The sequence below is a fragment of the Protopterus annectens genome, chromosome 12.part0 (assembly GCF_019279795.1).
Source record: "Protopterus annectens isolate FY-2018-M chromosome 12.part0, PAN1.0, whole genome shotgun sequence".
NCBI classification, from domain to species: Eukaryota; Metazoa; Chordata; order Ceratodontiformes; family Protopteridae; genus Protopterus; species Protopterus annectens.
The window spans coordinates 64,019,043-64,032,861 of record NC_056746.1 but is presented as its reverse complement, the minus strand read 5'-3'; positions in this window follow the sequence as shown (position 1 = coordinate 64,032,861).

Below are 13,819 nucleotides of genomic sequence, written 5' to 3'. Positions count from 1 at the left end.
AAACTAGTAATTATTTCTGTTTCAAGACAATAGACAAACTTCTAGCACTAGACATTGTGTCTGCTTCACTGAAACTAAGAGATAACATAATCGTAAAATGATTTCAACTTATTTTCTTGAAGTTTAGTAAGTTAACTCTGTATGTTCCAAATTCTACTATTAAAACATACATTTGCACAGTATATAGTTTCAATACATTTCTGTTATTTTCTAGTAAGGTACACTGTGGTTACATTCCTTAAGCTCAGTACATAACATACAGTTCTCTTACATTTGTAAGACAAGCATATGAGTCATATTAATATTCGCAAATGACATATGATTATTTACAAAATTCCAGATAGTTGTGCTGGCTGTGTCACACTAATGAATGTTCTGCTTCCTGTATCTGTAGAAGCCAAACAACATAAATATTTTGGAGTCTTTTGGCAGTTGCTAGAAAAGTTAATTAAAACAAAAGCTGGAAATCAAACTCAGTTCCTACATTCAAAGAATGATTAAATTTAACAGCAAAACTATGTAAAACTGTAAAATAATTGATCAGAATAAGATTTATAAATTATACTAAGATCTTTAGTGGTTGATATAGCCTTATAGGTTCCTATGTTCATAAGTTGGTACTATGCTATCAGCCCTAGGGCCTATACAAGCCTATCCATAACAATTCCTTGACTATTTCTTCCCACAGCATTTACTTCCCTGGACCCCTGTCTAGAAGGGTGACTGATGTGATCCCCAGGGTAAATTTCCTATCTTCCATCCAGTCATCAAGGTTCCTTTTGAACAGGCTCAAGGAGGTGCTCTGCTTGACATGTATGGGCAGTCTATTCCAGAGTATGGGGAGTCTCTGGGTCAGGAACCTATCCCTCCAGCATGTTTTGTCATTGTGATGACAAGGTTTAGATCCCTGGAGTGTGTGGCTCTGAGGGATTGGGATTTCTTTAAGTGTAGCATGTCCAACAGCTCTGGGTTTGACATGGCCTTATATGTTAAGCAGAGATAGCCACTGAGTAGACGATATGTGACAGAGTATAGGGGGAGTTTTTTTAGATGGTAAGCATAGGGCATCTGATTTAGGTCTGTGATAATTTTAGTGAGGTATTTCTGTGGCCTTTACAGTTGTTGCAGATGTCTTGAGAGATACATACGATACGGGGCATTGCATTCTATAATGGGTCTAATGAGGGATGAGTACAGTGGGACAATGACCTCCTTTTTTCTGGATGAAAAGCCCTTAGTGATGAGGTGTGCCACATAGAAGGATTTCCTGACTGTTGTGGTGATGTGGTTATCGAAGGTGAGACCACTGTCCACCTGTGTCCCTAAGTCTCTTATCACACTTTTGGTGTTTTGTGTACTGCCATCTATGTGGTAATTCATGGGTACATGTTTTTTCCCAAAGGGGATAACTATACATTTCTTGGCATTGAGCTTGAGCCCATGGCTCTGGAAGCAAGCATCTGTTTCTGTAAGGCCCTTTTGTAGAATATCCACATAATTTGGGGATTCAATAATGGCTCCCAGTTTGCAGTCATCTGCAAACTTTGTTAGCCAGAGTCCCTTAGTGTTGGCCTGTACTTCAGAGAAGTAGATGGCAAACAAGAGCAGTCCCAGGACTGAACAACCCTGAGATACCCCACTTGTTACTGGTCTGGAGCTGGATTTGGAGTCGGCTACTTTTACAGTGTGGGTTCTGTCAGTAAGCCAGTTGGCAACCCATCAAATGACGTAGGAATTAATGCCCAGCTTAGTAAGTTTATCTATGATTCCAGAGTGGGGGATAGTGTTGAAGGCCTTGTAGAGGTCCAAATATGCTGTGTGGACCACCTTATCCTTGTCCATGGCTCTGGACACTGATTTGAGGAAGTCAATCAGGTTCAGGACACATGATCGGCCCTTCACGAACCCAAACTGCATGGGGTCCAGTGTTTGAAGGTTGCCAATGTCTTTGTTTATAAGTTCCATGATAATACATTCCATGACCTTGCAGATCAGGCTCGTCAGACTGATGGGGTGGTAGTTTTCAGGATCCAAGATGGATCCCCACTTGCGGAGTGGGATAACTGTAGCTGTGTGCCATTCAGTGAGCATGAAGCCTGAGGTGAGGCTATGATTAAACATGATACTTAGTTGAGGTGCTAGTTAATTTTGTAGTTCATGTAGTACACAGCCTGGGATGTCATCTGGTCCCATGGATGCTGTATTCTTAGCTTTGGAGAGTGCATTTTTTACCTGTGTGGCTGTTATTACCAGAATTTGGCAATCGTTTGGTATTGAGATAGGCCATTTAGGAGGTGAGATGGGGGTGAAGTTTGCAGTGAATCGATCTGCCAGGATATTGGCAATATCCGTGGGATCAGTATATTTAATGCCATTCTGTTGTAACTCAGAGTAGATCTGAGCATTGCCATTTAAATTCTTGACATAGCTACAGAATGTCTTGTGGTTGTCTTTGGAATTTTTGGCAATTTTATTTTCGTAACTAGCTTTGGAGGATTTTATGAGGAATCTTAGCTTCTTACTGTGGCTGGTAAGGGAGTTTTTTTGCATATTTGGATTTTCCTCTTTTTTGCAACATTTTCTTCCTTTTGTTGTAAAGTTGGTTTATGGCAAGGGACCACCAGATTGGCTTCCTTTTTTGGAGGAGAGTGTCTTGGTACTATTGGAGATGGCATGATTCATGCACGAGTGGATGTGCTCATACAGTGCCTTAGTGTAGGATTCAGAAGTCGAACTTTCAGTTTCCGTCTGCATGGATGTCATGAAGTTTGTCACTTCTGACTTGAGTAGCATGAAGTTGGCCTTGGAGAAGCTTTTTACGGAGGTTTCCTTACTGGGGGGTGGGGGTTGGATGTGGATGTCAAGAGTGATTAGCTTATGGTCAGACCTGACCAACGAGGGGGTGACCAGGTCTAGGATAGTGCAGCCCCTGGTAGGACAAAGGATTAGTTGATCCAGGGCATTGAAATTTGTGAATTCCAAGTACCGTTGGGCAAGGGTGTTGGTAAATGAGTAGTTTTCCCAGTTAATGGCAGGGTAGTTGAAATCACCCAGTATTAGGGTGTTTTTATCTTAATATTTTCCAGTATGTTTAGATATGTGTAGTGAGAATCTTGGGGCATGGTGGGGGATCTGTAGCAAGCTACAATTTAGATTGCAGTCTTACCTAGTGTTAGTTGCACCTGGAGAATGTCAGACACTTTGTGTTGGGCAACTAGCCTAGTGTTGTAAATATCCTTGGTGAATATGGACAATCCTCCACCTTTATTGTACCGGTCCTGGTTTGGTGGCCAAAAAGTGTGGTAAGAGTTGTAGCCTGGTATTGCAGGGATGCTCTCTTGAGCCTTGAATCGGCTCTCAGTTACTGCACAGTTATCGATGTTCTCCATTTTTAGGACTGCCTCGAGAGAGTGCATTTTGAGGTTTAGACTTCTAGCATTGAGCAGCATTACCTTCAGATTTTGCATGCTTGTATCTGTTACGGTGGTGGTTTTGTCCTTTGAACTTTGCCTAAAAAGGCACTATAGTGGTGGCAAGAGCCTTAGCCAGTAACCTGAATTCCAGGGGTGACAGGTACAGACCATCTCTGGCAAAGCATCACGATCTGTCGATCATGTCGCCCCAGGCAGACAGATGCTGGATCCCCTTTGAATGACACCAGAAGCTTAGCCAATTGTTGAAGTCATTCATTTTGTCCTTATACTATGATATCATTCTGGGCAAAGGCAGGATGCTACTCATGGCTAGGGTCATACCTGCCTGGGTCACATGATCCGAGAGCTCTTCCATGTCTCTTTTCATGTAGTCCTGGGAGGTACATCTCAAGTCATTCACTCCAACATAGACAATGACAGAGTCATATTTGTACTTGTTATGGAGTGACTCGAGTGCATGCGTTATGTTGTGGATTCTGGCACCCGACAAACAGCTGACTGTAATTTTCTCCTTGTTCAGCCTGGTGAGTGGGACATCAGTGTGCCTGACTATAGAGTCACCTATGAGTAAAGTGTTGGGTACATTGTCTTGCTTTAGGGGCTGTAGTTGGGTGGCACACTGGTGTTGTGAGCTATGTGACACGTTGGTTGTAATTGGTGTTTGTTTGTGTTTCAGCTTCGGAGGTCCTTGTTGCTTGGGCAGGTTACTGTTAAAGGCCTCCACATATGTGGGTTTAGTGTTGCTATGTGTGGGTGTTTGTGGTGTGGCTTTAGAAGGGCTATGTGTTGCTTGAGGTGTAGTGCAGGTGTTAACCTTCTCCTCTTGACTGTCTAGCACAATCTTCGATGGAGAGAGCTTTGCTTCCAGTTTGGCTATGTAGGTGCATCTCTCGCAGGTTGTAGTGTTGGGTGGTAGGAGGAGAAGGTTGCCTGTGTACATGAGGCAATGAATGCATTGCCCCAGCATGCCCAGATTCACAAGGTGGACAGGAGAAATCACCGGAAGCTGACCCTTGGTCATGGCTGGTTTGGTGCTTTTTTTTTTGTAAAGTACAAGAGCTGTTTTCCCTTACCTTAGCAAGGTACTTTGCAATTATAGGCTGTTTAGTGCCTATGATTCATTTCTCCTTATTAACAAGGAGCATTGAGTCATATCAGTTTAAGACTTCCTAGTGATTTTCAGCAGGTTTTAAAGCAAGTGATAGTCACAGGGATGCTTAAAGGTAAGATGAAAAAATGGTTTATCCTAAACACTGCAGTGTGCACCAGAGGAGTTAAATGTGAAAGTAGGTAACTTAAGTTTTACCTGTCTAAAAAGTTAAGTTTTAGTGGAGAGTCACTATTTTTAAAACAGCAAGATAGATTGAAAGGGGGTGGTCACTTTTGTATTCTGGTACTATGGAATACAGTAGGATGGCCAGTAAAGTTAAATGAAAAAACAAAAGGCGAGTTGGCTGTAGATTTCCCCAAACTTTAATGTAAGCGCTTTTGTCCAATGAGTATGCCTCAATTAAGTGTATTTTAAAACTAAAAGCATTAGACAGATGAAATACACTATTAATGATTCTATTATAAATTTATAAATACTGATTAAATTTAAATAGTGTTTTTCATGGTCAACTACACATATTAATTTATAGGTATAGCCGGTTAATTTGAAGCTTTTCTAATATACACGAGCTGGTATAATAAGTTTTTATCAATGCTTATGGGTATTTTTAATATATTTGTGTGTCTAATTGGGTTGTGTTCCAACATTTTTTATTGTTTTTAAGTGTTTTTAATTAGTTTGTCTTTAAATAATTGATTGATGACTGTATAAATAGTATTACACTTTGGGTAATGTGATGTCTGAAAAAGTCTAAGCATTATTTTGGATGAAAGCGCTTACATTAAAGTTTGGGGAAATCTACAGCCGACTCGGCTTTTGCTTTTTCACTAGTTTGTCTGAGTTTTGGTTGTATCAATAAATTTAAATAGTTGAAGGGGAGTGATTTCACAAAATGATAATACTCACACATGCCAGTAAAAACAGAGAGGAAATGAGATATATGGTCAAATTAACATAAGGGGAAGGCAACTAGAAAGACAGTGGTGTTTAACAACACTACAGTAACCAGTTGGGAGGGTGGCAGAAAAAATTCTGCCTGTTTCACAAGAGACAGAGCTGTGGTCTCTTTTCAAGTTTTAATATGCAGTTAAAAGTAGAATACAAGTAAAACACAAGGTAAATAAAAAAAAAAATCACAGTATTCAAAATAGGAAAAGGCAATAAAGTAATACAACAAATAAAAAAGCAAACTAAGCTTTCCCTCACAGCAAAGTGTAGCAGAGTCTGGGTGAGCCTTTTTAGTAAAATGTTGCTATTGAAATACCAAGACACTTAATGTGGTAATGATATAAGATTATCTCAGTGATTCAGTGTATTCCTAACAATATATAAGAATATGTGATGTTGAATTTCTTCCTTTCTGTGCACATACTGTAAATATGTTAAATCAATAAAAGGATTCTTAAAAAAAAAAAAAAACGTTAACCCGGCCAAAGCAACAACAGTAAGGTCAACTCTGTAAAATAAAATCCATAAAGAAAAGGGAAAAAGCAAATCTTCATTTCTTCCAATCAAGATGTCTGACAGTAACAAGGTTTCCATAAGTAAAATTAAAAAATGAAGGTGAATAAACAATAAGGTATTTCATTAGAGCAGACGTGTCATTATAATACAGTCAACAGCTATAGCATAAAGTAGTAGACCAAATGACTGGCCATAATGTTCCTCTCTTCAACCTTATTCCACCCAAAATTTATATAAAAAATGTTTGCCTTTGCTGAAAGTAACATCAGAACACCAGCATCACAAGAATAGATGAAATACAAGTAACCCTAAACTCTGCATTCAGAAATATTCTAACATACCCCTCACTCATATTGTTCATAAAGCAGTAGAGCTATCTATGCCTGATGTGTGGAAGAAGGCTATCATGTTTCAAATCCAAAAGACCTCAATAACTGCAGACTGATCTACCTAATAATAATAATATTGTACATGGTGATGGAATGAATCATCATTGTAGAACTTCTTCAGATTAGCATGGGAAGACATATTCTCCTTGACCAAAATGGATATGGTTTTGTGAGACTGCACTCTTCAGTTAAGATTTATCAGTCCATATAGCTTACCCAGATCTGACAATAGCATTTACCACTATAGTTCACCATATAACCATATATAAACCCATGGATCTGTAGATAATTAAGCTGAAATAGCATTGCGCCACAATTTTCTACATAGGAAAGATTGGAGGACTCTTTTTTTTCTCACAATCTAATCACTGTTGGAGTCTTCCGTTCTTTTTTTTTCCTTGAGACAGTTCTTTGTGGCATCTTTTTTCAAATGTGCAGACTAAGTAAACTGTCTAGATCAACAAATAAGCAAATGAATGCAAACATGGAAGCATTATCCGTAACCCCCCTTATTCCAATGTCCTTCAAACAGCAGTTAACACTGCTCATGGATGAGCCATAGAAATGGCTTTGCCTTCAGTGTCAAGAAATGCAACATTCTGGCATCTTGTTAAAAAAAGAAAGAAAAAAACACCAAATTTATTTACCTTTGATTAGCAATAAATAAATGTTGACAAAATAAAGAAAGACCTAGGAGCTCTTGTAAATGATGATCTTTTATTTCATACTGATATAGCCAAAGGAAATGGAGTTGCCTACATGATATTAATAGAGTTGTTGGCCAAGCCAGATAAAAAAATCATCCCTTTTAAACAGCTCTTTCAGACCAGTTATATAATATGTATCCTCTTCTGTAACCTACTCAGAAGACATCTGTTGCAACTGGAGAAGGCAAAGATTTCCTTCAGAGAGGACTGCAAGTCAGGCCAGTGTGGGGACAATTTGATGTTTGTAAAGGAATACATAGATTTGTGGAGGCAGTATAGGTGGAAGGATTTATGTATTTACAGCTAGTAGTGGAGATTTCAGTTGAGGACAACATTTTGTGGAATCTCTCTAGTCTAGGAGTTGGTCTAAGACCAACTGAGGTAAATGAGAAAGGGAAGCTAAAGCCTAGTTAGAGGAATATATGCAATAAGATGAGTAGTGGTCTCCTTAGCAATATAAGCAAATCAACATTGGTCAGTTCTTCAAGAAAACTGCAGGTTGATGGAATTAAATTTAGAAATAGGAAAGCAGATGCAAGAGAAAGGAAGTAGACAGCCATGGCAGACATATGATAAAAGGGAAAGAATGATGTAGGGAGGAACTAGATATTCCCCATCTCATGGACTATAATCTGCCAGTCAAAATTGCTAAGTATCTTATTACAATGAAGGAAACAGATGAAAGGAGGCAGGAGGCAAAGAGAGACAAAAAGGGAAAGTTAAGAAAAAAAGTAGATAGATGTGATGCCAGCAGGTGAGATGATTCCTTAAAGCAGCTACATATCAGAGTCATATGCACTGGAAGATCTTGAAATTGGAAACTACAAACTAGAGGGAACTATTGGGGGATCATTTATGGGGCAGACATATAGAGCTAGTTTCAACAGCCAAATAGAGAGAGAGGATTGGAGATTCTCCATTAATGTTATCTAATGGAGATTACAGGAGAGGAAAGCTGAATAAAATATATTTGCAGTGTCAAGCAGAAATCAGAGTAATGGATGAGAAGCTGTGGGGGCATTAGCAACAGGTAAATGATGAATGGTCTAACAGGAATGTGACAATGGAGGCAGTATAGCCCTATGAAGAAATGACCCAAAACGTTGGAAAAAAAGTAGTTGGCTGATTTGTACAGTGCTATTTGACTGCCACTGGTGAAATGAAAAAAGAGGATTAGAATGAAAAAATGACAGAATAATAGAGAATTTGGAGTTTAATTACTGTATGAGCTCAGCAGACTTGTATCATGTCAGAATAACAGAGAATTTGGAGTTTAAATACTGTATGAGATCAGCAGACTTGTATCATGTATGGGTATTTCTAACACCTACAACACCAAAGGAAGAATAAAAATTAAATAGCAAATGTTGGAAGTGAGTGAGGAGGGTATAAACAGGAGTATAAATGTGGAGGAGTCATCCAAGGTGTGAGGGACTTTAGACAAAATGGAGTATCTCTTTATGAAGCCAGCTGTGTTGGGGTCTATATTAGAACATCGACTTTTTAAAATGTCGAATGTTCTAATATCGACCCCTATTCAGCATACGCTGATAATATCAAACATGCAGAGCAGTGAATTTTTTCCCAGGGAAAAAAAATTGCTGTTCCGACACACATACGCACAACACAAGCACACCAAACAATCAGCAATCTGCACACATACACCTAAAATCCTACATCTAACCCTTCACTAAACAGTATACACACCACTAGCTATCCACTTACCTTAACCCAAACCCTAACCCTAAGGTCCATCGCTATCGCACACTCACCTCACCCACACCCTAACCCTAACTCACCTACCCCACCCTAACTCTCATGTCCACACAATCACACACTTACCTGACCTGCACCATAACCCTAACTCACCTACCCCATGCCCTAACTCTCACGTCCACACAATTGCACACTTACCTAATCCCGACCCGTAACTTTCCACCACAGTGCTGAAAATAGCAAAGCCACAGGAATGACCAACCAAATTCCTTCCCTAGGAAGAAATTTAGTGTTCTGCAGCTTCTCTATTTTCAGCGTTCACTGAATAGGGGTCGATATTAGGACATTCGAAGTTGTGAAACTTTGATGTTCTAATATAGACCCACTGTGTTGGCATGATCCTTTTTTATTTTGAGGATACATGCAGGGCTTATCTGGTCAGAGAAGGAAATGAAAGCAGTAAATGTTTTAACATTGGCAGACAGAAATAGGAGAGAAAGATATTGGAAGGGGATGAATACTGAACTGAGAGTAAATTAAAGAAGGAATCCTAACTTTTCTGGAAAAGATAATCCATAGGTTATGAGAAGGAATGAGTTAATGTACCATTAAAGAAGAAACAGTTTTTTTCTTCTATAAAGTAGTAGTAGGGAAAAGTCTGTTGTGGGTAACATAGAAAGAGTTTCTTACATAAATAGTGAATTAGGGGAAGTGATAGTGCACGCAGTAAACTCTCAGAGTTCCTAAGATAATTAGGAATGATATTTTCAATTCATTCTATTCATAGGTTCATAGGAGGTTACTAGGCTAGTGCCCTGGAGCCCTTACAAGCCTAGCCATGTTAATCCAGAGTTGCCCCAATTATCCTTTATTAGATGGACATAATTTGCAAAGTCTATGATCAACACCAACTACCCATGTCTGTGAAGGATATGGGTGCCACCCCTGGGTGAACTTGTGGTCTCCTTCCATTTCTCTAAGTTGCACTTGAAAAAGGTCAGTAAGGAGCTCTCCTTCACACCAATTGAAAGTTTATTCCAGAGGAGCGGCAATCTATGGGAGATATATCTGTCTCTCCAGAATGTTCTGTTTATGTCACAGGCTAGGTTAAGATCCCTAGATTGAGTAAATCTTGTGCCATTTAACTTACAGATGTGCAATGTTTCAATCAGAGCAGGGTCAGAAACTGCCCTGTAGGCTAGGCACAAGTTGCATCTCAGCAGCTTATAAGATACAGAGTACAGTGGCAGGGCTTTCAGTCTATCTATGTATGTCATGGTTTGGAGGCCCAGTATTTTCTTTGTGAGAAACCTCTGTGGTCTCTCCAGCTCTGCGGGTGTCTGATGAGGTACATGAAGAAGGGAGCATTGTAGTCTATTAATGGTCTGATGAGGGATGAGTACAGTAGAGTTATAACATTAATAGATATGGATGCGATCCATAATGTAGAAGGCTTTCCTTACCACTGTGGAAACTTTGTTGTCAAAGTTCAGATTGCTATCAACCTGTGTTCCGAGATCTTGCACCACTGGTTTTGAACTTAGGGGGTGCTGTCAATATTGTAATTAGCAGAAAATTGGCTTTGCCAAAAGGAATAATAATGTACTTTTTTGCATTTAGTTTTAGACCATGGTTTTGGCACCAATTATTTGTCTGTACCAGTGCCTCCTGCAATATGTTAACATCGTTGGGGGATTCAACACTTGTACCCAATTTTCAATCGTCAGCAAGCTTGGTAAGCCAAATCCATCTATTTTAGCCTGGACTTCTGAGATTCCAAACAGTAAAGGGACCAGCACAGATCCTTCTGGTATGCCACTGGTTATGGGTCTACTGGTTGAAGTAGAGTCACCAATTTTGACAATATGTGTTCTGTCAGTGAGACAATTGACTGCTCATCTAGTGATGTAATGGTTAATCCCCAGCTGGGAGAGTTTCTCAATGATACATGAGTGAGGGATTTTGTCAAAAGCCTTGATTAGGTCAAGACTGGTGGTATGCACTGTCTTACTTTCATCTAGGGTTTTGGCGACTTTCTTGAAGAAGTCTACTAGGTTTAATAAGCATAATCTACCCTTACCAAAGCCAAACTTAATTGGGTCTAGAGTTTGAAGGTCACCTATGTCCTTGTTGATAAGGTGAATAAGGTGAATGATGATTCTTTCCATGGCCTTGCAGATGAGGCTGGTTAGACTTATAGGTCTATATTTCCCAGGGTCAGTTGATGGACCCCCTTTGTGCAAGGGGATTACTGTTGCTGTTCTCCACTCTGCTGGAAAAAAAAACAGTTCTCAAACTTTGGTTAAAGAGAACACCAAGTGGGTATGCCAGGTCCTGTTTTAGATTGCTCATTAAACAACCTGGGATGTTACCTGGTCCCATTGAGGACATGTTTTTGGCCTTGGAGAGTGCAGATATGGCCTGATCTCTAGAGATAGTTGGCAGAGGACTGGTGTCAGGTATGCTTTGGGGTATAGCTGGTGGAGGTGGGAGGTGAAGTTTGCACCAAATCTGTTGGCTAACAGGTTAGCAATTTCCTCTGGAATAGTATGAGTGGTGCCATCCACTACCAGTTCAGCACATGTGGTCATTCTCTGTTAGATTTTGGACATAGTTAAAGAATTTCTTATGATTATCCTTAGCTTGGGATGCTATTTTAGCTTCATAATTAGCTTTAGAGGATTTTACAAGATTTCTGATTTGTTCTTGAAGCTGTGAAGGAGATTCTTCCTCTGCTGAGTCCATTCCCTCTTGTTGTTAGACATCAGTTTCTTCCTCTTGTTATATAATTTGTTTATACTAGAGGTCCACCAGGGTGGTTTGCTTTTTCATGAGGACCTGATTTTGATCCGGTCAGGTACAGCTGAGTCTATACAATTGCTTAAGTGTTTATACAGTGCATTTGTGTACACCCCTGCATAGGAGTCATTATTGTATGTGATTGCAGGGGGGTATAACTCTTTTTATACAATTGTTTAGTAAGCTGTGTTTTGCTTTGGAAAACATTTTTAGTTCTTTTTTGCTCCTCTGGAGGTGTCAGGTCCAATAGTTACTTTGAATGAGACTGATTTATGGTCTGAGCTTACCAGGGAGGGCATCTTACAGGGGAGGGTGCAGTGACCCCACCATGTTACTGAGTATTGTGTCTAGGACATTTTAACCCCTTGTGGGGATTCAGACTATTTGTTCCAGAAAACATGTATAGACAAAGTCCAGGAACCTCTGGGCGAGCAGGTTTGCACTTGTGTGCATCGCCCAGTCAATGGAAGTTGAAATCTCCCATGACTAAGCCACTGGGCTGTATGGTGAGTGACTCCAGTAAGTCCAGGTGTGTGGTGTGTTTTTCTCAAGTCATGGTGGGGGACATATAGCTAGCAGTGATGTGGTAGAGTATTTTGCCTATAGTTAGTTGGATGTGGAGTAGCTTGAGGCAGTTATATTGTTTGACCTGTCTCAAGTTGTAGTTGGCTTTAATGAAGATGGATACAACTCCACCTTTGGTTCTTCTGCACTTATTTTGAGGTCTGAATATGTGGAAGGCAATGTAGCTTTGCACATCCAGAGTGCTGTCAATGGTCTTAAACCATGTCTCAGTGATTGCACAGATGTCAGCATCTTTCAAGGTAAGGCGTGCTTCCAGGAGTGCAGTTTCCTGTTTAGACTGCTAACATTAAACTGCAGAACTTTGAGGTTTGTCTTGAGTGTTTTTTGTTACATTGGAAATTTTGTTGTTTTGACACTGCTTAGAAAAGGCACTATGGGGAAGGTAAGTGCCTTTTCAAGTATCTAAAAGCCTAGAGGAGACAGCATGGCCTGATGACCATGTCTTCCCAGGCTGACAGATACTGGATCCCTCTGGACTGACACCAGAAGCTAAGCCAATTGTTGTAGACAATATTTTGTTTTGTTTTTATTGTGGCATTATCCTGGGTAAAGGTAGAATACTGTTTAGGGCTAGGGTCATACCTGCCTGGGACACATAATCTGAGAGTTCAGTCATCTCCCTCTTCATGTAGTCCAGAGAGGTACGTCTGAAGCCGTTCAACCCAACATGGACAATGATAGAGTCATAACTATACTTGTTGCATGACTTGAATGCATGCATGATTTGATGGATCCTGACACCTGACAGGCAGCTGACCATGACATTCTCCTTGTCCAGCCTGGTGAAGGGGACAGCTGTGTGTCTCATTATGGAGTTGCTTATGACCAAGACATTAGGTTTTGAGGTATTTTGCCTTAGGGGCTTATTTGCTGAGACACTGGTGTATGTGTTACTATGTGTAGTGGTTTCTATTTGTATAGCAGTGTATGCCAGTGGTTTATGTTTTGGAGGTCTCTGATCTTTTTGTAGGCTTCTAGTGAGTACATCCATGTATGTGGATTTATGTGTAATGACCTTATTTTGCATGAGAGGTGAAGTGTGTGTGTTGACAACCTGTTTGATGTCCAGCTTGTTGTTATGTGAGAGAACTTATTCTAATTTCATAGTGTAATTGCATCTCTCACATAGGGTATTTGTTTTAGGAGTAAGTGGTTGTCAGTATACATAAGGCAATTACTACATTGCCTCAGAATGCCCATGTCAATCAGGCTGGCTGGAGAAATTATGTGAACTGCCCATTCATTATAGCATTTTTTTACCATATGTTCTATTAGGGAAGGGAGTGGGCTAGTTAGGCCAGTTTTTGCACTGAGACTAACAAAGGGGGCTTGTTCTATTGAAGGCTAAAGTGTGGCAACGCTGCTGATTGCACAGCTGAGTTGCTTGAAGTGCAGCAGAGAAGCTTGGGAGGGTTCCACTGACAGATGTCAAAAGAAAAATTGTGTTTCGAGGTACTTGCATCTATACAGGGTATTGCTAGGGCTGCTACATGCTGCACAGTAATGTGCAAGTACAAGGTGTAAATATAGGCAAAAATAAAAAAATAAACACTTGTAATCTAGTCTGCCAATAGGAAAGCATACAATGAACCTTCCTCCAGCAATCCCCAGCTC